The following is a 25,744-nucleotide window of genomic DNA, read 5'->3' on the forward strand; positions in this document are numbered from 1 at the left end:
GGGCACTGCATGTAGAAAAGTGCTATCATTGTGAAGGTTTGGGATTCGTGGTTCTTTCTATTCTGCTTGGTCATAGTTTGGAAGGGACTGTAAGAAAACTACCAGGTAAAGAACAAGAGCCATTTTTCTTTATTGTTATCATATTTTTAAAATATTTATTTATTTATTTTGAGAGAGAGAGAGAGTGTGTGTGTGTGTGTGTGTGTGTGTGTGTGTGTGTGTGTGTGTGCAGGGAAGGGGCAGAGAGAGAGAATCCCAAGCAGGCTCCACACGGTCAGTGCAGGGCCCGACGTTGGGGCTCAGTCTCACCAACTGTGAGATCATGACCCGAGCCAAAAGCAAGAGTCAGACGCTTAACCAACTGAGCCACCCAGGTGCCCCTATGTTTTCTTCTTTAAATGCTTATTTGGGTTGACTGTGTCCTGTGCATGGCTGTAATGGGTCATTAAACTCTGCCAGCTGGCTGAGGGTCACAGGTCTCATAATCCGATGATAAAACTTCAGCCTGCACTCTGTAACAGGGATTGACAAGTCCTTGAATCCCACAACCAGCGAAAAATTATTTCACCCGAGGAGGCATTTACAAATGACTTCCACTGTTACTGGTCTCTCTTGACAGCAACATCAGGCGCTTTGTGAACAGACATTCTGACTTCACACAAATAGTTGTGCGCAAGTAGGAGCCCATTATCTTGTTATAATATTCAATTTCCTTCCCGTTCTCTTAATTGAAATGAAGTTGCCCCTGCTGCTTTTGGGCAGTGGAAGCTTGATGAATATTTTAAACTCTCAGCTGCACCAGGAATCGATTCTTTGTTTTCCCTGCTTTATCTGGTCCTTCTGTGTGTGGGCTATCTCTTGTTTCTGGCCCCAGCATGATGCTGTTAACCACACGCTATCAATCCAGGCCGTGTGCAATGGTAGTGTGCTGATTAGCCTCCCCGGATTACTTTGATTTTGAAATTGACTAGTAAAGTCATTTATTCCAAAATGGTAATCAAAAGAATAACATGAATGATTTTCCACTATGGAGGCCTGCTATGTAAATGTTAGCTCGTGGAAGGAGCGAGGCAAGCCATGTGGCTGAATGGGCCTGTTCTTACCTTGTTGACCAAATAATTTCGTAAAAGTCCACCCGTTTCAAATGTAGCTCCAAACCCCCATGGAAAAAACTTTATAGTTCAATTAGCGGGAGATAAATTGGATGATGCCCGTAATCAGAAAAACTGGCATAAATTCAATGTTCAATTACTCCCTCTAACCTCTCCCTACTTCCTGATGTATCCCCTTAAAGCCACTGAGGATTCAAGGATGATAATTAATTTTTAGGGTGAATTAAAAGAAGTCATCTGATGATCTGAGGGCTGATTTTCAGCTGGGGCTTACCATTATGGTTGAGAGCCACACTGGTTGTTTGGGATTTTCCAACCAGTCACTGCCACTGGTCATTTGTTTCAAAGTATTTTAACTTTTTAACTTGCACATAATGCCACCCGTGATTTGTGTGTGTGCGTGTGTGTGTGTGTGTGTGTGTGTGTGTGTATTCTAACTACCTTACATGTGCACCCAAGTCTACATGCACTTGTGTTGTATGTACCCATGCTTGGCTGGCGGGCACACCTGGGAGCTCTGTTCTGTCCCCAGCACTCACCCATTGCCTCTCACGGTGTTAGTGCCCAGCAGTGTCCTTAGTCGAACAAATGGAAATACGTAATCTCAGTCTCTTTTGTTTCTGTCGTTTGTATATCGCACACCAGCTTGGATTGGTGACATCTTTTTCTAAGTTTTAATTTTACAGAATCATGCCATTGTATGCGTATTTTTGTTCAAAGTGACTTTGGCATATAGGGGATCAGGATTAGAAAGTAAGAGGAGAAGAGACCTTAATCTAGGAGGTCTGTGTCTGGTCAAAAGTAAGGTATTGGTTGGGGCGCCTGGGTGGCTCAGTCCAGCTTCAGCTCAGGTCATGATCTCACTCTCATGAGTTCAGTGCCCCGCGTCGGGCTCTGTGCTGACAGCTCAGAGCCTGGAGCCTGCTTCGGATTCTGTGTCTCCCTCTCTCCCTGACCCTCCCCTGTTCATACTCTGTCTGTCTCTGTCTCTCTCTCTCAAATATAAAAAAATAAACGTTAAAAATAATTCTTTTAAAAAGTAGGGTATTGGCGCCCAAGAGAAATGTGTTTCCATCGTGGATATTGTGGTTCAGCAGGGGAAGGATAATATCCTGACTCTATTCTTTTCTGATCTGAAGAGAGCGCCATTCATGTTCCCTCTTCCAGGTTGGTGCTGTAGCATTGTCCTTTCCTCACTCGTACTTCTCATACATGCTGCGATGATATGTTCACCAACCTGCCTCCTCCACTGGCCTGTGTACCCCTCGAGGACTGGGACTATGCTTATTCACGTTTGAAAATATTCATGTTCAGACATGAATGCCTGGTAACTCGCTACAGGAATAAACTTGGGGTGGGGGTATAGCAGCCTAGCAGAGTTGAGGCACAGAATATAGTTGGATTACACACGTCTTTTATTTTAGAATTGCAAAACGAAGCTGTTAAAAAGCTGATAAACTTTGGCACGCAGAGTTGCCCGCACACCGTCAGGGAGCTCGAGTCCTCACAGGGCAGCCCTTTCTGTTATTCTGAATGTGACCAGTCCCTTCCTGTGCTGACCCATCGTCCACTTCCTTATAATCTGTGCCCTTTGCTCCTGGCGGACCCATCAGAAGGCTTCTTCTACTTGACAACCCTTTCGATATTTGGAGGTAGATGCTGCCGTTCATCTCAGTTTTTCTCCAGCGAACACATCCTTGGTTCTTTCAGCCATTCTGTAGAGAGGAGGATTTCTGAACCCCCCTCTCTCCACCCTGGTAGCCTTTTACCTATAAACTTTTGGGTGTGCCAGTGGGCCACCTTAATCCGATCTGCCTGGAAGCAAGCACAGGCATCCAGGGTGTGGTTTGACTTGGTGCAGAATTTACTGTGAGATGATTAGACCCCGGGTTTATAATCTGGCCTTGGAAGCGGAACACTTTCAGTAAAGGAAACGATATGCAAAGTCCAGTTTGTATAATAAATAAAGGGGATCTTTTCTGGTCGAAGGGAATTTTCTGGATGCCTGCCCATGTTTTCCCCTCCTCAGATACTGTGGTGGCCACTGAAACGTGTTGGTGGTCCACCTGCATCTGAAAAACGTATTATTAGAAAATGTATTGTGTATTTTTACGGAGCAGAAGTTTTGAGACTCAGTATAGGTTATGTGATGTTTAAGTGCTGCTAAAAATTCCATTTGTCTTAACACGAATATCTGTCAGGTCACATCACCTGATCCCTTAAGGCAGGACTCCTTATGTTTTCCTATCAGATTTAATTTTGTCGGTCTGTGTTTTAGCCTGCCAGGACCGTTTTGGGTCTTGAATTTGTTATTTATTTATTTATTTATTTATTTATTTATTTATTAATTAATTATCTTTTCCATCATCCCTTGATCTGGACATTTTACACTGGGCTCTCCATATGGTATCCAATTATTTGGGGAAGTTTGCTGAAACAAACAGGGGGTCAGTGAGAGTATCTGCTCTTCTCCAAACTGATACCCAGACACTGGTGAGCATTTTCGGTGGGGGGGGGGGGTGTTTCAAAGACATTCTTGAAACCAAGCCAACCATCTTCCACCCCAGAACTTTCCATCTGGATCAGCGTCATCATCCATCTGGACCTGTGCCTGACATCTTAGCATAGTCTTGACTTGTTCCTTCCCCTCGTCAGCACGCTTTCCCAAGTTGTTCGCCATGTTGTGCTGATTTTACTGACTCGGTGTTGGGCAGGCACCCCGATTTCCTTCTCTCCCCCACAGTGCTTGTTCAGGTTCTACTCTGCTCTCCGCAGGCAGTAGTGACCTCCTAACAGGTATCCTTCCTTCTGGGCCTTCTTTCCCCACCGATTTCTGCACTCCATTCCAGTGTCACCACTCTGAAACACGACTTGGCTATACGTGGTTCCCATACCGAAGACCCTCCAGGGGCTCCCTTGTTCCCTGCGTGACAGAGCCCTGGGTCTTCAACACAGCACTCGAATTCATGGTCTGAATCTTCTGCATCATCTCCTTCAACACTCCCCAGACTGGGCTTGATGCTTTCATAGCATCTTGTAATTCGCTCTATGCCCCACACGCTCTCTTGGTTGTTTGTTCTTCGTATGAGATCCTCCCCACTCCTGTTGCTGACCAAACTACTTTTTGTCAAAGCTTACTTGTTTTAACATTCAGAGATGCTCCCCAAGCCTTCTTCTGTGACTACAGGAGCCACCTGATCCCTTCCAAGTCTGGTTTATTAGTCTTCACCTGGGTACCTTGTATAGAACTCTATCCACATTTTATGGCTGTCCCTCACCGGATAATGAGTTTGGCAAATCAGGCTCCATGGCTCACTCATTTTGGTATTATTTGTGTTTCATCTGGTCTTTCATGGATACTCAGTAAATATTTGTTGAGTAAAGTGATGGATGTATGAACCTACTTAAACCCATATAATCATCTTATTCCCCACCCCACATCTTCCCATCGTATACACAAAGCTCTGTGGGCTAGTGAATCCATTAATTAGTATGTTGAAATGCAGGCACTCTGTTTGATATTTTTTTCATCTATCAAACTAGCAACGTGGTTAAAAAAAAAAGAAAGAGAAAGAAAAAAATAAGGAAGGAAAGGAAGAAATAAAGAAAAAAGGAAGGACGGAAGGAAGGAAGAAAGAAAATGAAGGAAGAGAAGAATGGAGGGAGCGAGAGAAAGAAAGAAAGAAAGAAAGAAAGAAAGAAAGAAAGAAAGAAACAGGGAGGGAAGAAAGGAAGAAAGAAAAAGAAGGAAGGAGGGATGGAAGGAAGAAAGGAAGGAAGAAAAGAATGGAAGGAGGGAGGGAGAGAAAAGAAAGAAAAGAAAGAAAAAAGGAGGGAGGGAAGAAAGGAAGGAAGAAAGAAAAAGAAGGAAGGAGGGATGGAAGGAAGAAAGAAAGGAAGGAAAATGGAAGGAGGGAGGGAGAGAGAGAAAGGAAAGAAAAAAAAAGGAGGAGGGAGAGAAGGAAGGAAGAAAAAAAAAGGAAGGAAGGAGGGATGGAAGGAAGAAAGGAAGGAAGAAAAATGTTCTCATTACTGACATGCTAAGTGAACTTGTTTTGGACTTTTTTCCTTTACTGCGTCTTTTCTTAAATGCACAGAAACAATTCTGGAAGGAGTGTACTTCTCGTTAAACTGCCTGAGTTGAGAGCTCTTTTCTCATGGCTTTTTCTTTCCAGTAGCTTCAAACAATCGAACCTGAGGTAAAATAGCACGGATTTATTGACTGCTCCCTGCGATACTCCCTGTAAGATGTGCCCCCTGACACTGAGCACTTTATAATCGCGTTGAGAGAAGGAGGTATAAATATGAAAAAGGTAGCGGTAAATTCAGCAAGTGGTCAAGGATAGACTAGCCCAGATGAGAAGCGTCTGGCATTTTTATAGCAGTGATTGAGGCAAACAAAAAGCAAACAGACAACCACACCACATAATCGATGGGCAGAGACTCCAGGTAAAAGAGATAAATTAGCTACGAAGGGACTCAGGCAGCGGTCCAGGACGCAGAACCTCCCTTGATTGTATGTTGAGCTAATTGTGAGGCTGGTGGCGTTAGTCTAGAGATGAGCATCACAGTACAGCTAAATTTAAAAACGACGTCACGTTTGGAATAGTGGCAGACTCTTATCAGAACTTTCCGACGAAGTCAGATAGCTGCTACAATCAGATGGGACGCCTTACCTACTGATTTGGTGTCCCCTGAAAACAAATTAGACCTGGGGGAGGGGGTTGGGGAGGAAAAAGAATTCCCCACAGGAAGAGCATGGCGTGCTGCCCAGGATAGGTTTTATCCTGTCTTCTGTGCTTCAGGCTGGGAACACGATTCCCCGCGCTGCTCCTAGGCAGACACGGCAAAGAAACTTCGCTAGGTTTTCCCGTGGCCAGCAGGAAGTGTAATTTGAAGCAAATACGGTTTTTTCAAGACCTCCGTTCATTCATTTACCTTTAGGAACTATTTATCGAGCACCGAGTCTCTGGACGGTGGTCTGTTTAGCTCTAGAGGCAATTCTGTGGTCGCTAAAGCAGTGTCACCAACTGACCATCCATCTTCAACGCCGCCCCTCACCCCCACCAATAATCGTTTGCCTCCCGACTGACCGGATAGCGCGTACTGTAAACTAAAGAGCGTTGCCTTCGCGAGTGAGAGAAGTGGGTCTACTCACGCCTGGGGCAACTTATTCAACCATTCTGTTCTCAATTGGAAAATGAAAGGGTCGAACCATTTGCTTTCGACAGTCCTTTGAGGCTCTAAAATATAATGATCTAATTAATTTTGATGGCCTTCTGGCTCGCGCTTTAGTATTTGTGAGTTTGTTTAGTGCCTGGGCGTGCCGACTGAGTTGCCTTGGCGAACTTGGGGTGGGAAACAGAGTTCCGAGATGCTTAAACGAGGAAATAACCCGCTTGTAGGGGAGTTATAAACTTTCACGGCTCAGGTGTTTGAAAACTTAACGAGTTCATATTATGCTGTGGGAGAATAGTTAAAATATTTCCGAGCCTGGTTAATTGAGATGCGGTGCTTTGCTTTTATGGCATTTTATAGGAATACGTTTTTAAACGCGCTGCTTGAGAACATGGATGTTACTGATGTTTCAGACATCGGTAATTTGTGACACAGACATAGATCTTTCCATGTATGTTACAGCAGACGAAATTGCTGTATAAAGTTTAAACCATTCCATCGACAAAATTGAGCATTTAAGTAAAAGAAATTTATGTGTGTGTGTATAATTATATATATTGTAATATAATTTTATGTACGCATATATGTAATTACCAAAGTCACATAACAAATATTATCTCAGAGTCGTTTTTGAAAGGGAGTATTTTAATGTTCTCAGTGAATAATTTCTCTCTGCCTGAGAGCTACTGTTGTATCCTGGGAAATATTCAGAGGAGAAGATAAAATTATTTAGATTTGCAGCTTCTTGTCATGGGAGGTGAAGGCCTTTTTTATTATTATTATTAATGTGATGGGAATAGCTTCACCACATCGTGTCTCTGCACAGCATCCTGAGAGCAACCTTTTCCTCGCATAAATAATTACACTTCTGGTTTTTTATAATGCCTCCTGCCATAACTTCCCTCCCCCTCTCCCCCTCTCCACTGCTTTTCATTCGAGTGAGGAGAACAGCACTCTATCAGATGAAGGTGTCCCCAGATAGTGACAAAGGTAGGAATTCGGTGGCAGACGCTTGCCCCAACAAGATCCAGGTCCGAGCTGGGTGGAAAGAAGTGTATCAGGACTCAGGTGCATGTTCCTTTAAAAATTTTTAAATGTTATATTCATTTTTTGAGAGAGAGAGAGACAGACAGACACGGAACATGAGCAGGGGAGGGGCAGAGACAGAGGGAGACGCAGAACCCAAAGCAGGCTCCAGGGGCTAGAACCCACGGAGTGCGAGATCTTGACCTCAGCCGAAGTCAGACGCTTAACCGACTGAGCCGCCCAGGTGCCCCAGCTGCACGTTCTTTTCGCAATAAACTTCTTGCATGGAGAAATTGCAGTGTTTTTGTAGAGAAAAAATCGGCTTCTGGCCTGGTACCTTCTCTTTCCTCAGGGGCCTGCTTCTGCAGTCAGATCCCCGCCTGTGTCTCACCAGGGACACCCCACGTATGATGGTACCGAAGGCTGAGCCATCCTCTTGGGTGATATGGGGCGAGCAAGTCAGGCAAGATCCTTGCTCTTAGGGAGTGAGAGCTCTTGCGATGGCACAGCAGGAAACAGAGGCAGGAATCAGGCAGGTCAGGGACCAGAGATGCTGTGGAGGGAGCATGGGGCGGGGGGGGGGGGGGGGGGGGGGGGGACGGAGAGCCGTGTCCTGAGGGTGCGTGCTCTCCATGTTCCCTCTTGTGCACCTGGAATTCTCTGAATGGAGGGCACGTCATGGATCCAGTGAAACGTGTCTCCTGGACGCTCTCTTTTCCGGGTCACTTTTGACCCTCAGCGGTGACTTCTTCCCATTTCTCTTGGGTCCCCAGTCCTGGCCCCTACTGTTATTGAATGGAGCATGGCCTGTGCAGAATATTTGGTGATTAGAAGAGTAGATTAGGTAGAGTCTAGTCTAAAAACATGGAGATGGTTGTAGAGATTTTTTTTTTTTTAAAGACAGGATCCAGTCTTTCTGCAAATCAGTGAATGTTAGGGGTAGCTTTGTAGTGAAAAGTCTATACCCTCCTCATACTTGGTAACTTTTTCTTTGTTTGCTCCCTCCTCAGGACCTTTGCACCAGCCATTCCCTCTGCCTGGAACTTTTTCCCCTCAGATAGCCATTCCTTGTGCTTTTCACGTCTTCATTAAGGTGTTATTTTTTTCAGCAAGGCCCTCCCTGGTAGTCTCTTTAAATTGCACCCTCTGGCAGATACTTCATGGCACTTAGATGACATCATAGTCTTGTTTGATGTGTTTTTGTCTCTCTCTCTCCATCATCCCTCCTCTGTCCAAGCCCCATGAGGGCAAAGATTTCTGCTTTTGTTCATGTCTGCATTCCTGGTGCTTAGAACCACACCTCACACAGAGCAGGTGCCCAGTAAAAATTGTTTAATTCATGAAAGGTTGAAAAATTATTTCTTGGGGCGCCTGGGTGGTTCGGTCAGTTAAGCGTCCAACTTTGGCTCAGGTCACGATCTCATAGTTCATGGGTTCGAGCCCCGAGTCGAGCTCTGTGCTGACGGCTCAGAGCCCGGAGTCTGCTTTGGATTCTGTGTCTCCCTCTCTCTCTGCTCCTCCCCTGCTGGCACGTGTTTTCTCTCTCTCTCTCTCTCAAAAATAAATAAACATTAAAAAATTATTTCTCAAGTGAGATTTAAAAAAATCTCACTAGGGCTGTTTGCTTTCAGGACTTAGTGGTTAGAACCGAAGTGGTAATTGTGTTCTGGTCCAGAGAGGAGGGGGAGAGGGAGGCCAGTGGCCAGACCACGGGCCTGTCAGAGGGGAAGACGGTATCCCTGGGAACTCGCTGGCAGTGGGGTGTGGGCTCAGCACCCCGACTTCTCCTGCAGTCCTGAAATTAGTGGCTGTAAGCGTGGATGTGGGGGTTCTTCTCTCTGGTTGTGTGGTCCTAAAGACACACGTATAAAATAACATAACCGGAAGATATTTACAATTCATCTTCATTTACTGGTTGTTTGACTACATGGTCATAAGTGTTTGAGATTTAAAAAAAAATCGTAGGGGCGCCTGGGTGGCTCAACCGGTTGAGCATCCAGCTTCAGCTCAGGTCATGATCTTAAGGTTTGTGAGTTTGAGCCCCACGTCGGGCTCTCTGCTCTCAGCACAGAGCCCACTTCTGGTCCTCTGTCCCCCTCTCTCTGTCCCTCCCCTGCTCACTCTCTGTCCTTTCTCTCTCTCTCTCAAAAATAAATAAACATTAAGAAAAATCGTATTAGAATGCTAGTGTTGTGAGGAAACCAGCTTCTCCATTTGACTAGCTGATTTACTGTGAAAACCTTTTTTCGAAAGATTTAATGGGAATGCAGTAGGCAAAATAATAGCCCCCAAGGAGCCACGTCCTCATGCCCAGGATCTGTGACTGTGTTATGTTATAGGGCAGGGGCGCATTAAGGTTACTGATCAGCTGACCTTAGAACAGGGAGATGGCCCCGGATTATGCTGGTGGCTCCAGTGTAGTCCTAGGGGTCCTTCAAATGGGAGAGGAGGCGGGAGAGCTGACATGCTAAGAAACCCCAGGAGGATGGAAGGGGGCCCTGTGCCCCAGACCACAGGTGGCCTCTACCAGCTGGAAACAGCAAGAAGACTGATTGTTCCCCAGAACATCCAGGAAGGAAGGCAGTGCTACTGACACCTGGATTTTAGCTCAGGGAGATGCATTTCAGACTCTGACCTCCCGAACCGCGAGACAATAAATGTGTGTAGTTTTAAGCCACCAAATTTGTGGTAATTTGTCACAGCCACGATGGGAAACCGGTACAGGGAGAGAGGGGGTGAAAACACGCCTCCGTGTTTCCACCACGTGTCCACTTCGCGATGTTGTGATTTCCAGGGAAAATTAAAAGCCAAACGCAGAACCACAGAGCACTTGAGGAGTCGGTGGCTGCCACGCCTGGCCGTGGCCACCGTGGACCTCGCCCAGGGATTGGGATCCAGGCGCCTCTCTCCATCACTGCTGCCGTGTGCCCTCTGAGTCATACCCTCACTTAGGGACAGCGACCAGAAGCTCACAAAGTGAGACCCTCCCTGGGGAGACCCCAGGCGGTGACCCCCCCACCCAACAGGGCCCGGGCCAGGCGAAGGGGCGTCCACGTGAAGTGCTGAAAGTGAGTGCACACGGCTGCTCTTGGAATTCTTCATTAGCAGATGTTTAAAAGTCAGCGCTCTAAAATTACTCGCAGAAGCTTATAAATATGAATTTCCTGTAATTCGCATTTTGTAAGAACTCCTATCAGCTGTATCACAGCTTGAAAAATACCAAAAACCCATTAGAAAAATCTTTCTGTTTAAAACTAGATTGATCCCACATTTACAGGCAAAAGAAGGCCATTACACGGCAGGCAGTAAAAGCTTCATTTCTGAGAGTTTGAGAAAAAACTCAAAATAATTCACTTCTACCCAGGCCATTTGACAACGCTTAGACTTTTCCTCACAAAATAAAATGAAATCTCACCACCTGCTGCTTAAAATCTCCAATTAATGCTACAAAAAGTGCCTTCATTTGAAAAGCCAATGTGTAAATATCTCCAAGCTGGGTGCAGACATGTCTTCACATTTACCGTAACCTTTTGATCCTGTCTGCAGTAGGAAGAGGTTCCCAGATTCCGAATAGAAGCCAGAATTGAATTTTCACCTAATTATTTAAGAGCGAACACCCCTTTCTGTTCACCGAGTTCAGTTACTTGAGATGCTGATGATTCCGTATAATCTGCTGCTATGTGTGTTTAATGGAAATTAAGAAAGAAGCCGGCCAGGATCCCACCTGTGAACTGAGACAGGCGTGTGTTTTTGCACAAATCACAGAAGAGAACGAAGAGGACGGGAGAAAAAGTGAGCAGTGTTCGTTTTTTTTTTTTTTTTTTTTTTTTTTCCCCCTGCCTTGAAAGGCTCTTTTGAGATGGAATCAGCAGGTGTGAGAATCACCACCTTTGAACAATTTTTAAGCAGTGAGCAAGTCCCGGTCTCTTAGCTCTTCCTTCCCACCCTGATAGTCAGGTTAATGAGAATTTCTGAGGGGTAAGCCACCCGGCACCTTTGACATGCCCCCTTTGGTTTACCAGATTAAGCGCATTGGGCCACGGTGCGCATTGGGCAGGCAAGGGCAGCCGGAGAGCGGACAGGCGGGGGTGTTTGCAGCCTCTGCTGATAGAAAAGCAGCAGGCCACTTCTGTCGTTCTGCCTTCCTGTCCGGCCTGTTGTGAGGGCAGGAGGCTGGTACCGAGAGAGTTGCCGGGAAGAATGGGGGGCAGGGGCGCCTGGGTGGCTCAGTCCGTTAAGCGCCCGAGTCTTGACTTTGGCTCAGGTCGTGATCTCACAGATTCGTGAGTTCGAGCCCCACATCGGTCTCAGCGCTGACGGTACAGAGCCAGCTTGAGACTGTCTCTCTCTCCCTCTCTCTCTGCCCCTTCCCTGCTCACTCTCTGTCTCTCTGAAAATAAATAAATAAATTTATACAACTAAAAAATAAATAAATAAAAGAATTTGGGGACGTCATGGTCAGGTTTTGTACAGAGTGGGGAACTCCTGGCAGATGGGACCCGTGGGACCCGTGGGAGGGTCCCCACGTCTCTGTTGGACTGTCTGGGCTCATCAATAGCCTTTCAACGGGTCCAGCTTTACCTTACACCACCCCTCAGTGGGAATCCAAGGGGATCGGTCCCTTTCCTTAGGTCCCTTGATGATCCCTGCTCCTCCAATGCTCTGTTCTTGCCTTTTTGTTTTAAATGTTTATTTGTTTATTTTGAGAGAGAGAGAGAGAGGGAGAGAGAGAATCCCAAGCAGGCTCCGTGCCAGCTGTCAGCATGGAGTCCTACATGGGGCTCGATCTCATAAACCTTGAGATCGTGACCGGAGCCCAAGCTAAGAGTCGGATGCTTAACCGACTAAACCACCCAGGTGCCGCTGTTCTTGCTTTAAATTCCTGCCCGGAATGTCCCAGTGTTCTTTCTCTTCTTTGTAGTCGCATGCTCTGAAAGTCCAAGGCGGGGACAGCCACGTCTGGAAGACCTTGTGACCCTCACCCTCACGGACCTGAACCTTTCGCATTTACTTGCTGACTCACAAACGGGCATCTAATGTGGGGGTTTGCTTTCAAAAAGGAATCTGTGTTATTTATCAGCTAATGAAGTCCGTACATGGCGCTGATGTTTCCTGGGCACCCTGCCGTCTTCCCTTGGATCTCGTGACGCTCCTGCCTGCTGTCTTCCCCTCTACCTTCATGTTTCTTCTCAGTCTGAGAAGAAAGCTCAGTCCGCCTCTCTGTCCGCCGTGTAGTGTGGTGTCCCTCGGTGAGGCCAGAGTCTGCATCTCGAGCCTTCGTTTCTTCCTGGCCCTCCAGTCCTGCGTCCCAGCTACCTGCTGTATCCCTTCACCGTTGCCACAGGATTTTCAGACTTAGAATCTTCTGAATCAACCGATTCCTTGTGGCTCCCCTTCCAGCTCCATCTTCCTTACATGTCCACTGAGGTGGCTTAAGTGAGAAACCCCAGCCTCGCCCTTCAGCTGGCTTTCTTCCTTGCTACATCCCGCAGGGCACCGTCTGGTCCATTTCCAACACATATCCTGGAGTCTCCTCCATCCTGCCATCACCCTGGGTCATATTCTCTTGACCCGTGAGCAGCCCTGCCTCGTATGTTCTCAGCCCCCTGTCTTCTTCCCCTTTATTCTTGAGAGCCACGAGTTGGCATCTGAAACACAGATAGGATCATGACTGTGTCTTGGGAACCAGTGGCTTCTTGCTCCCCAGAGCCGGGCCCGTGTCTCTTGCATAGTTTGTGAGTCTTGTGGGGTCTGCCCTGGACTTTCAGGGTCCACGCTTGCTTGTGCAGGCCAGGTCCACGTCTTTTGTTCGTCTTTGTGTCCTGAATGCTAGTCCAATACCTGCCTGTGTCGCGGCGGGCTGGGGGAGGGGATCAACAAAAGTTTGTCAGTCAGTGGGTGTTCACTTCCAGTTAGAATACAGCTCCACAGCTGGGCGGATATTGTGTGTTAAACTTTTAGAAATCCTTATACAATGGGGAACAGATGTGACAAAGAATAAATGCTTGTTGGCTACTCTGTGATGAAAACTGTAAGCAAGAGAGAAGGGACCAGCAGGAGGCAGGCATGTGGCTTGAATATCAGGTGCAAATGTTTCACCGATGCGTGCTAGTGGGTAGAGTCGTGCTGCATCGTGACTTGGTGTGATGGGCTGCTTTTACTGTTCTGGGGCTGATGGGAGCACATGATTTCCAAGTGGGAAATGAATTGCCAGGATTGGGGGTGGGGGATATTTATTCACATTGAATTAGGTAGTCAAATTAGAAAAGAACAGGGAGTTTCAGACTTCGCAAAGTGCTGTTGTCTCAGAACATGCATATCCGTGTGTGTGTGTGTGTGTGTGTGTGTGTGATCGGATGCATGGGACCCCCTGTCTGAGGCTCTCTTTTGTATACGATATAAATAAATCAGGGGCTGGCCAACGTTAGAGGTTACCTACCATTTAAATGAAGAGTTAAAATCTGACCGGCTGGTGTTGCTGACATGTTGTGAAGGGGACCCGGTTGGTGCATTCAGCATGGTTGATGGACTCTGCAGTCAGGTTACCGCTCAGTTTGTAGCGCTCCTTTGTGAACTTCGGTCCATCGTCAGGTGCACGAGTCTGCACACCCACGTGTGTATGCATGCATCGATGTATACACACACACTCATCTGTTTGCGTGCATATTTATGCACTTATGCTGCATACTCTTCCACATCAGGGACAAACTTGTTCATTTATTTGTGTTTCTTCGCCTGTTCTAGACACATCACGTGTAACAAGCTGTTCAGTGCACAGCAGATAACGGAGAATTTCTTACTGACAGCCTGATTATCTTCGTACATCTAATTGAAATGGTGCAAACATTTAGTTCCATTTAATTTTTTTAAGTTTATTTATTTATTTTGAGAGAGAGAGAGAGCATGTGCAAGCAGGGGATGGGCAGAGAGAGAGGGAGAGAATCCCAAGCAGGCTTCACATTGTCAGTGCGATGTGGGACTGGAACTCATGAGCTGTGAGATCACGACCTGAGCCGAAACCAAGAGTCAGATGTTTAACCGACTGAACCGCCCAGGTGTCCCTCAATTTAAAAATTTTTTGAAAGCACCCAGAGTCCCCCAGCAGTGATGCACTTACAAGTTTCTGTTGGGGCATAGACGCACCGGACACTTATAAACATTTGGGTATGGTAGGGACCCTCAAATTGGAGGAGGAGACCTGAGGGCAGAAAAAGGCATTTATGACGTAGAAGAAAGGTCTTTGTCCCCAGCGGTCTCCGTGCCGTCTAGTACATGGCTCTAAGAAGAATATTTCTAAAACACATACCTGCCGGAAATACTTAGACACACGTTTACTTTTTTCTCAGTCTATCTCATGGCTCTGTTAGATGCTAAGGATAGAAAGATGAACAGGATGTGGTCCCGTCCCTGAAGATATCCACAGTCCGGTGAGCCAGTTAGTCTGCACGGTCTGGGTGGTCAGGGCTCCCTGTGACAGAGGCAGGTCCAGGATGCTGTGGGGTCACAGAAGAGAACAGCCAAAGCCAGACCGAGGGAAGTCTTGCGGGAAGCATGGAGAGTCCGGTCGTCGTGAGTGGCTCCCTGGCATCCTTAAGACAGTAGTCCCCAGAGGGGGGCTCACAAGATCTTCACCTTCTGGCTGCATCTATCTCCTCATTTTCAAGCATCAGCACCCACTGCTTACACACCCACCCGCCCGGTGCTTCAGCTAAAGAGAACGGAGGTCATGTTAGTAAACACTCAGGTGTCACTGGCTCCCGTAAAAGAATACTTGACCCCCGACGCCCCCGACGGCTCACCTACAAATCGTGCTTCGTCATAACAGAAGCTTTTTTCCTTTTTCGACTTTCGGTGAACACACGGTGGCAAAGCCTGGCCGTGGCCTCCGGAAGGTCCAGTCCGGCGTCACCCCACGTGGTGTCTTTGCCTCCTGCGTCACTGAACACTTGTGGGATCTCGGACAGGTTACTCAAATGACCTCTGTGCCGATTGCCTCCAGTGTAAAACGAGATGACAGTGGTGTCATTATTATCACAGCCCCTTATTAGCTGAGCTAATTTATGCAGAGTGCGTGGTAGAAATCAGGCATGGTGCAGCGTCATTTCACTCCTCTGAAAGCTCTTAAAAAAATCCTCTCCAACTTTGACAGCCTCTTTGACTCTCCTCCTTCGCCTCTGTGTCCTCCTGCCTTCTCCGTGGGCTGCTCCCACTTAGTCTGCCTCCCCTTTGCTCGTAGAGTCTCTAGGTTCCTCAGCTGACCTCCCTGGCGGACATACTGATCCGCCCCCCGGGCTCTCCTGCCCCCGGCTGTCCCCCAGCACAGCTCACATCCCAGCTGCTTCCAGAGTGCTCTTTCTAAAACTCAGACCCTGGCAGCCTCCTCGTCTGGTTAAAACCCTGCCAGGGGCCCCCCTTGACAGGATGGAGCCCCTCTCCCTGGCTCACAAAAGCGCTTCCCCTGCGGGCTTCAGCTGACCCTGCACGACTTCCTTCTCGACATTTCTGGCACGTTGCCTGCAGGCATTTGTCACAGCTCCTCAAAGGAAGCTGACCCGGTGGGCTCTGTACCTTGCGTGCGCCTCTCCTTGAGTGTTCGATGACTCTGTCCTCTGGCACACCACTGTCCCCCGCGTGGATGTCCATCAGATCCCCAGGGCACCTGGTGTGTGGTTTGCATGTGCTGGGGCGAGGGCTGTCTTCTTCCCTGCTTCCTCGGCGCCCGAAGGACTGCCACAGCGGTGGGTGCAGTGTTGGTGCTCAGACAGTGGACAAGTGAGCGAACGGATGCCCCCTCGGAAGGGCTCATGAACTGCAGAGCCATTCCCAGGGGACTCTGGCGATGCCCATCCCGTCGCTGCCCTCTGCCCTTCAGGGAGAGACCTTGCCACAGTCTTTCTCCTTCTCTTTGCTGAGAGGGCCGGTGGGAACCCGCATGCTGTGTGGGCATCTACAGATGATCCAGACTGTCTCCATCCTGTGTGTTAAGAGGAAGGTAAGGGGTGAGGTCAGGATCACTTGGCACATCAGACAGAGCCACGTCTCACTTTTATTTCCCACCGGCGGGAAAGCTCGGTACAGTGAAGCTTAAGAACAGTTTTCACTCTTAAACTCCCTCAAATGAGTAGTAGTCTGAACCGTTTCCTCTCTGTCACTTTTGCTTTCCTTTTGTGAGTGCCGGGTGATGGTTACCTAAGCGCGTATGGTGGGCAATGATAGCCGCACATCCTCAGGCACAGCATGATGTATGAAAAAGCCTGGTTGGGGGAGCCTGGGTGGTTCAGTTGGTTAGGCTTCCAACTCTTGATTTTGGCTCAGTTCGTGATCTTGGGTTCATGGGATCAAGTCCCACATTGGGCTCTGTGCTGATAGTGTGGAACCTGCCTGGGATTCTCTCTCTCCCTCTCCCTCTCCACACCTCCCCTGCTCATGCATGTCTCTGCCTCTGTCTCTCTCTCTCTCTCTCAAAATAAATAAATACTCATTTAAGAAAACAAAACAAAACAAAAAAAACCTGGTTGGCGTGATCCCTTATGCAGTACAATTTATAGCTTCCTTTTGCAACTTGACAAATTCAGGGAAGTTCATCTGATGTGCAACAGATTTACGTAGATGATTTATTCAGTGCAAGTATTTCTTTCTTTATGCATTTATTTCCTCAGTTAATTAATTAGCCAGTGTGTTCCATCTCCGACAATTCAGTGACCTTTCCGAAGTTAAGGTAAAATTGTTGCAACCTGCATGAATGTTGTAAAGTATGTAAGTTGGGAAAGAGGGCGAGCTGTGCAGGTGCCGAGTCAGCCCCACCCACGTGTGCACACGACGGCTGGTCTGCCTCTGCTTCCTTGGCGTGTGGTTCCCTCTTCTGGCTTTGAAATTTGTTTATTTATTTTGAGAGAGAGAGAGAGCCAGAGAGAGAGAGTGAACAGGAGGGAGGGGCAGAGAGGGAGAGGGAGAGAGAATCCCAAGCAGGCTCCACTGTCAGCAGAGAGCCCAATGTGGGACTCGATCCCATGAACTGTGAGATCGTGACCTGAGCCCAAATCGAGAGTCGGATGCTCAACCAACTGGGTCACCCAGCCGCCCTCATCTTCTGGCTTTAAAACGTGCCTCTTACATTGTCCGTAAGAACAACGTGTAATACATTTAAACGTAAAGTTGGACTGTTGAACATTTTTTTGAAAAGCATTCAGAATGAAGTCAATCCAGCTAGACACAGTTTCAATATTATGAGCTCCCTCTTTATTTAAAAGCTTTTTTCGAATGTTCTCTAATAGAGGTTTGCCAGATTCCATTTAAACCCAGCTGTGGGAATCATCAATGTGTGCTAAATTCATTTGGCCACTGACTTTTCGAAAAGAAATATGTTGATTTTTTTTTTTTTTGATATACATACATAGGAGTACTCCTGGGAAAATACTTTCATCATTACCTTTTTTTTCCATAAAATGTCAGCTTCCTGCCCCCCCCCAAAGGAACATACATTCCAATAAGCAAATATGATTGGAAATAAAAATAGCTTTGATGATGATGGACCTTTGTGACTTTGCTGTTGAAACAGGTGTTTAGTATTTTGATTGTTTTCATTTCGTAGTCTTGCGTTATTCTGTTGCTTGATGGGCTAGTTACACACTACTATAGCTATAGCTCAAACTTGTTACGCTCTCCTTATTTTTAACTCTCCTTCCAGTGAAAAAGAATATATATATCATCGTAGGAACATCTAAGGAAAACAGATGGTTTTTCACAATTTCTTGACTCTGAAATTAAATCTCCTGCTTTTCACTTTGGAGCTAAGAATGAAATTGTTACAAATGTTCTCATATGGGTATCTGTGCCTGTAATGGTCCTACCCCAGGTGAGTGTTTTTATCAGCACCAGATTTCTGGTACTATCAGGTATTAAACCTGTGGTTATTCTGGCAAATTAGGACTTTGATGGAAGGGTTCCAACAGTTAAGTCAGGAAAATACATAGTTTCACTCCACATGGAAGAACAATTATCCTGAAAGATGGCTGGAAGATTCAATAATAGGTTAAGATTTTTTTAAGTTTTGAGAGAGAGAGAGAGCATGAGCAGAGGAGGTGCAGAGAGAGAGGGAGACACAGAATACAAAGCAGGCTCCAGGCTCTGACCTGTCAGCACAGAGCCCGATGTGGGGCTTGAACCCATGAACTGTGAGATCGGGACCTGAGCCGAAATCAAGAGTCAGACACTTAAGCGACTGAGCCACCCAGGCGCCTCGGATTAAGATGTTTAAAAGAAAAGCTCACAGAGAGAGTCTTCAGCTTTCCGTCCATGAAGGTGAAAGCAGATGAAACTTCTTTCTTTCTCCAAACTGCCTGCAGGGCCACACATCAGACTCAAACTCATGCTTTGCGTTCTGTGCCTGAATTGCCAACACTTTTAAATCGACACCCCTCAGTTCCCTTTTGTTCCTGCAAGGGTTAATGGCTTACACCTTCCTCCAGGTCTGATTTATTCTCCAAAGAGTATTCTCCCTCTCATTTGTTTTCCCAGAATGGTCTCAGGAGCACTCCCCTTCCCCCCTCAGGCCCCTCCACCTTCCCCCGCCCCCCACCAGGCCTCTATTTCCATTCTTGACTTTTGCATTTGTTTCTCCTCCTCTGTCACTTAGAAGGCAGCCTGGACATTCAGAATTAAAACAGCTCTCCACTGTGACTCCTAAAACATTTGTTCCAGGTTGGTCCAGTGGGTGTGATTTGCAGTTGATGACCTTCATGGTGGCGATGCTTTTTTCCACGGTGGGTGTCATTTACAAGGCACCGTGATGGGTGACACTTGGGCCTTGGGCCTGGCTCTGAGCAGCCTTGGGCAAGTTATTATTTAAACCTCAGGTTCCTTACCCATAAAGTAGCATAAAAGTGCTTACTTCACAGGGTGGTTGTGAGGAATGTGCTCCACGTATATGTTAGGCGTTCAGAACAGCCAGGTCCCTTGCCCTAGTCCTGGCTCCATATTGAGCTCTGTGTGCAGCCCAACCTTGTGTTGTGAGTATGGGAGGCGTGAAGTGAGTTTGAAACCCTCTCCTCTGGGTGACAGTAATTGCCTATCGCGTGGTACTGTTAGGATAGGGAGTGAAAGTATGAAACGTTCAGAGAAGGGGAAGATTTCTGGGGAGGTGGCCGTTGACTTCCGCCTTGAAAGGAAGGGTGGGCAGGCAGTGTGGCCGTGCAGTGGTGATGTGAACAGAGGTGCAGAGGTGAAGAGGAGATGGGGTGCTTCAGGTGGGGACAGGGGCAGAAAGGATGGGGAGCCCACAGCCACGAAGGCTCTTCTGGGGGTGGCTGGGGTGAAGAACCTGGTGGCAGAGCTGTGGGACATGTTGGAAAGTCTAACCTGGGTCAAGTCGTGGTGGCCTCTAGAAATTGGGCAGAGGCGTGTAGAACATAGTGGGGAGCAGGAATTCGAGAAACCATGTTGCCCTGTTTCAGTGGATTGTCTTTCAGGGTGGCAAGGAGAGAGAGTTTTTATGCCTTTGATCTCTCCAGTGTAGTGAAGGGCTTCCTAAGTTTTCCGTGACCCACAGTATGAAAAAAACTGTACGTCGTGATCTAGTACACGCACATATGCTTATACGTATTTGTCTCGTGAAACAAAAGTTGTGTGAAATAGCCGTTACCGTTCCTCTGCGTCCGCACGGTGCCGCCTAAATGTGAGGGTCCAGTGCACGACGAGAGTGCGGTGCCTTTTGTCCAAAGAGCAGGACAAAAGTGCCGTGGCGTGGAAGATCCTTAAACATACTTTTCCCTCGCTCCCGTGGTCTTTCTCCTTCTCGATGGCGTCTTTCATTTGCTGTCATTGTCATCCTACATAGAGAAGGAGCAAAAATTTTAACTAAGGTGAACGCCCCCATTTGTCTTTACGTCGCGCAGTGTCGAGTTTATGTGCAAAATAGAAGAGCACGTAGCTCACATGTGTCGTCACAGTCACGCAACTTGTGTTTCGGGGCTCGTCCCTGCACGTGCATTTTGCTCTTCTCAGGTGGGTGGAAATACCGTGTTAGGACGCATTCGGGTGCTCACTGCACTTCTCATATGCACACGTCACACCAGTACGCCCTGCCTTCGGTGTGCCAGGGAGGAAGGAAGGCGGGACGAGAAAGTAAACCAGGGTCACCTTCCATTCCCTGCCACCTCCTCATTTTGGCAGAGATGCGTGGCTTCTACAGGGAGGTCCCACAAGGGGGAGCACGCCAGCATGAGCCCTGGTCTTACTTATGTCTCAGTGCCGCCAAGACTCTTTCTTCCCGGGAAGCAAGGTCTGGTTTCAATGGAAAGTGTGGCCTCCAGGGGCCATCACTGAAGCCAGGTGGAATGTTCTTCCTCCAGGGCCCCTGTACGCTCGTGAAGCCCAGCCTGGAGGCACAATCTAGTTCTGTTTTCTTCTGTTTTACTTGAAAGACACTAGCTGCAACCCAGCAAACTCATGTTGCAGCCCAGGAACGGGTCATGATGGGCACATCAGAAAACCTGAAGCCTGCAGTTAACCACGGGGTGAATGCAACTTGCTCCAGTCGCTGTATCTGAGCCCTCTTTCCACCATTTGCTGTCTGTGAACTTCAGAACACCTTTGCTTTCTGTCTGTAAGACGCGGGTAGCGTTAGCAGTCATTCCTAAGGTTGTTTTGGGCATTGAATGAGTTTCACGGGTAATGTGCTCAGAACAATGCCTGTCACAAAGTAAGCATCCAAGACCTATGAGCTAATGATCATCATTATTAATATTGTCACTACTGTTATTAATTTGCATCTTGCTGTAGGTAAAGGCTGAAGAAAAAAATGTTTCTTGTCTAGATAATAAGCATTCCTACCCTATTCCAAAATAGACATTTTCTTAGGCTTACCAGTATTTTTGTTTTATCTTGATTCCAAGTATGCAAAACATCTTAAGAACCAACCAAAATTTAGTTCTTACCGACTTAATGCAATGAGAATACATAAAAATTATAGGTTAATGAAAATCCAATGAAAGATTACTTTATTTCTGTTTTCCCCCTCCCCAAGATTAAAACAAGTAGATTATTGGTATTTCTCAATTATCAATTAAGAAAGAAGCAAGGATATTTGAAAGATACCATTCTGGGGGCGCGTGTGTGGCCTATTGGTTGAGCCATCTGACTTCCGCCCAGGTCATGATCTTGTGGTTTGTGAGTTCAAGCCCCGCATCGGGCTCTGTGCTGACAGCTCAGAGCCTGGAGCCTGCTTCAGATTCTGTGTCATCCTCTCTCTCTGCCCCTTCCCCACTTACACTCTGTCTCTCTCTCTCAAAAATGAATAAACATTTACAAAAAGATACCATTCTGCAAGCCCAAGGATCTGGAATTATTCCATTCGGAATGAAACTGATAGCTGATGAACTTCAGTCACAGGGAAAAATGCCAGAGGAGAGTGTTTTCTATTTTTGGAAAAGTGCAGCATCAATATATTAAAAAAATGTTTTTTAATGTTTATTTTGAGAGAGAGAGAGAGTGTAAGTGGGGGAGAGATAGAGAGAGAGGGAGACACAGAATCCGAAGCAGGCTCCAGGCTCTGAGCTGTCAGCACAGAGCCCGTCGCAGGCTCTAACTCGTGAGCTGTGAGATCATGACCTGAGCCAAAGTCGGATGCTTAACTGACTGAGCCACCCAGGTGCCCCATAGATTTTTATTATAATACACACTAAGTCTCTAAGTCTCAATACCAAATGAAAGATTATAGAATCTGGCAGATACTCATTCAATATCTGTTATTGGAACAGCATTAAGTCTAAGTGAGCAAAATGCAGACTGATTTGTTTTGATCTGTTTTCTTTCGTGGTCGTTTTGTAAGAAATAGTACTATTTTGTACCTAATCTGTATATTTCCCATCATTAATTGAAGCTATCAAGATCACTTTTCCTATTGATGGTGTGATATTTTATGTTTCCTTGGTTCTCTCAAATTTTGTACCAAGTGAATATATAGTCACTTTATATCTGAATGTCTATATCACTTGCTGATATGTGGGCATATTTGTGGTTATATAGTCATCTTACGATAGAATCCAGTAGACTCCCGTAAGTGCATTTATCTCAGACTATTTTAAATAAAATTTGGAACATGATAGATACTGCAGAGAAAGACATCTCACACAAAAATTTGTTTTTGTCTACTATTTATTGACGGCAGCTCCTTGAATTATAGAGTTTACACATAAAGATAAGCTGAATTGAATATATTGTAACTTACCACTGCATGTTAAGGTGGAAGGGTAACCATCAGTCAAAGCTAAGTTACGTCTTTAGCAGGGCATCAATTCTGATCAAAATTTATCATCCTCTCCAGGAATTACTGTGGAGCGGATATAAAACACCTGAAATGCTAAGTGTTTAAGCGATCTCACTTCAGTTGTCTAAGGCAAATGGAAGCATGCTGTCTGTAAAATGTTGGAACGGTTAAATTGAAAATGCCCTCACTCAGATTTAGTGAACAGTTCAGGCATACTACCTGCGCCAAGTAGATTAGATGACAAATTATCCGATCCCTTTATTCAGAATGACTGATTTGGGCTTATTTGCACATTGCGCTGTGTATCTCCTTACCCTGAGTGAGGACCACAGCTCACAGAACCTCCAGTGCCCGTCTCAGGATTAGATGACTTTGGAAAGCGGTGATAACTTGCTTCATACAATTACAGTGGTATTGGCATTGTCGAGCGTAGTATTTTAAAGCATATTGTTGCTGGTAGATGAAAGCACATGTTGGAGTCTTAGATTCTCAAAGGAGTAATTTAGTAATAATTGGGATTAGTAACCAACTTTTTAAAATGCACAGTCCAGTTTCGTGTTTGGGCCGGGTATTCAGTCCCTTAAGTCTACACCGTGTTTGTAATTTGGAAACAAATATCTAGAAAAGTTTTTCGGTCTTGTGTCTCAAGTTTCATTGACTGCAGATAGAGTTTGAAAATTTCAAATCCTGGGGCGCCTGGGTGGCTCAGTCTGTTCAGCATCCGACTTCAACTCAGGTCACGATCTCACGGTCCGTGAGTTCGAGCCCCGCGTCGGGCTCTGGGCTGACCGCTCAGAGCCTGGAGCCTGCTTCGGATTCCGTGTCTCCCTCTCTCTCTGCCTCTCCCCTGCTCATGCTCTGTCTCTCTCTGTCTCAAAAATAAATAAACGTTAAAAAAATTAAAAAAAAAAAAAAAAAGAAAATTTCAAATCCACGTTTCTCTCTGGTCTTGGGTTTTGGGGATTCCTTGCATGAATTCTTAGTAGTTTTCTGAAGCTAAGGAGTCTTTTATTTCTTTGTCTGAGGTGATTGTTAATGACCATGCTAATTAGGCACGCAAGTTGCAGGTGCCTTGTTTCCTGGGATGGGTTCTGCGTGCAACCTTCTGTCCGTCTGGTCCTGCCGCCTCCTCACCCCAACTCCCTGCAGACAGATTACCATGTAATTCATTCAGGCGGTTTAGCTAAGGTGTGAACTCCAGTAAATGTCTGCATAGCAAGAATGATTGGTATTTTCATGACATACAGTTTCTAGTTACATTTATGTCATCGAGAAGAAGGTGGTCCGCTTTGGTTTAACTTGGGCATGAATGGATGAACTGTTTGAGTTTCTGCAAGAATGCTTGGATTTCATTAGATGTGCTCATGCATGGGGGACATAGGCTTAGCAACAGCTTTATGGTGCTGACATCTGTGACAAATTCATTGGAAGGCGAGAGTCAGAAAAGATGGGATTTGACCTCCGTTCAGCCCTTGCTACCTCCGTGGCCTCTGAGTTCGGTTTTATAGGACCTCTCTGCTTCACAGGGAATCATCTGGGAAGAGCGGTCCACACTCCTGTCTTCACTTCTTCACCGCTTTTTCAAACCACACCCCAGAGTAAGCGGGTCTTCATGCTCTACTGAAGTTCCTCTCACCTCGTTGACCGATCACTGGCATGCCAACGTTGGAGGACACTTTACCGGTCGCTCCTTTGTTGTTGCTTTCATTTTCCCAGGGCTTCTGGACAGCTTGCTCGTTTGTTTGTTTGTTTCTTTCTTTCTTTCCTTCCTTCCTTCTTTCTTTTCTTTTCTTTCCTTTTCTTTTCTTTTCTTTCTTCTTTCTTCCTTCCATCTTCCTTCCTTCCTTTCTTCTTTCTTTCCTCTTTCTTTCTTTCTTTCTTTCTTTCTTTTTTTCTTTCTTTTCTTTTTTCTTTTCTTTCTTCTTTCTTCCTTCCATCTTCCTTCCTTCCTTTCTTCTTTCTTTCCTCTTTCTTTCTTTCCTCTTCCTTTCTTCTTCCTTCCTTTCTCTCTCTCTCTCTCTGTCTCTCTCTCTCCTCCCTGTCCTTATTTGTTGTCAGTCTTTGCACATTCCTCCTCTTCCCATCCCTTAAATGCTGTCTCCTTGAACTTTAGCCCCCAATCATCTTCTCTTCTCATTGCAGGTTATTGTCCAGACCCATGACTTTACATTTTAATTTTTTTTTAATGTTTATTTATTCTTGAGAGAGAGGGAGAGACAGACAGAACATGAACAGGGGAGGGGCAGAGCGGGAGAGGGACACAGAATCCGACGCAGGCTCCAGGCTCTGAGCTGTCGGCACAGAGCCCGATGCGGGGCTTGAACTCCCGAGCCGTGAGATCATGACCTGAGCTGAAGTCAGACGCTCAACCGACTGAGCCACCCGGTGCCCCTAGACCCATGACTTTATTTACCAACTGCATTCTGACCGTTCCCAGATCAGTATCCTCCTCCTAGAGCTTTATCCTAGTTAACACGTTTGTATTTCCAGCCACTTACCTTGATGTGTCTGTGGAGATGCTTACCAGGAGACTCCAGCCAGTACATCCAATTCAGAACTCCTCGCCTCCCTTCTCACCACCCACCCCCGCCCCCCTTGTCCTCTGGCTCTCATCCTGGTAAATAGCGCTACTAATCGCTTATGCATCCAGGCTGTAAACCTGAGTCCCCTGTGGCTCTTTCACCTCATCCCTTTCCCTCCAGGCAGTCACGGAGCCCTGCCAGGACAGCCTTGCTTCCCTTGTGTCCACTCTGCCCATCCCTCTGGTGCTGCCTTCACGCAGGACCTACAGGACTGTGCAGACCACAGTCCCCAGAGCAGTGCCTTTCCTGCCACCACAACAGGTGCTGCGGGTTCTGTGCTCTGGACCTGGGGACCCGTCATTCCCTGCCCTATGCTCCCATCCCATTGTGGGAACTCTGCAGGCTACCAGCCTGTGGTAGCTTCCGACCCACATTCCAGCCTTTCCTTCCTACATCTCAGCCAGTCTGCTCACTCTGACCTGATGCCTCCTGCTCGGCAGTGAACTGCGAGAGCACCTTGAGTGGTACCTTCCCTATCTCCTCCCTCCACACACACCCTGCCCGGGGTTCCCCAACCCCATCCATCGAGGCAGCCCTCTTTCAGGACAGTGCCCCGCCCCCAGTCCCCCAGAGGGTCTTCA

At 46.8% G+C, this 25,744-nt stretch overlaps 1 protein-coding gene across 1 annotated transcript in view; it reads left to right on the forward strand.

Annotated features, from left to right (window-relative positions):
• The window catches only part of DCDC2 (doublecortin domain containing 2), a 162,632-nt gene that overhangs the window by 101,189 nt on the left and 35,699 nt on the right, over positions 1-25,744 (forward strand). The gene's annotated exons all lie outside the window — the stretch shown is intronic.

The sequence above is a fragment of the Panthera leo genome, chromosome B2 (assembly GCF_018350215.1).
Source record: "Panthera leo isolate Ple1 chromosome B2, P.leo_Ple1_pat1.1, whole genome shotgun sequence".
In the NCBI taxonomy this organism is placed as follows: domain Eukaryota; kingdom Metazoa; phylum Chordata; class Mammalia; order Carnivora; family Felidae; genus Panthera; species Panthera leo.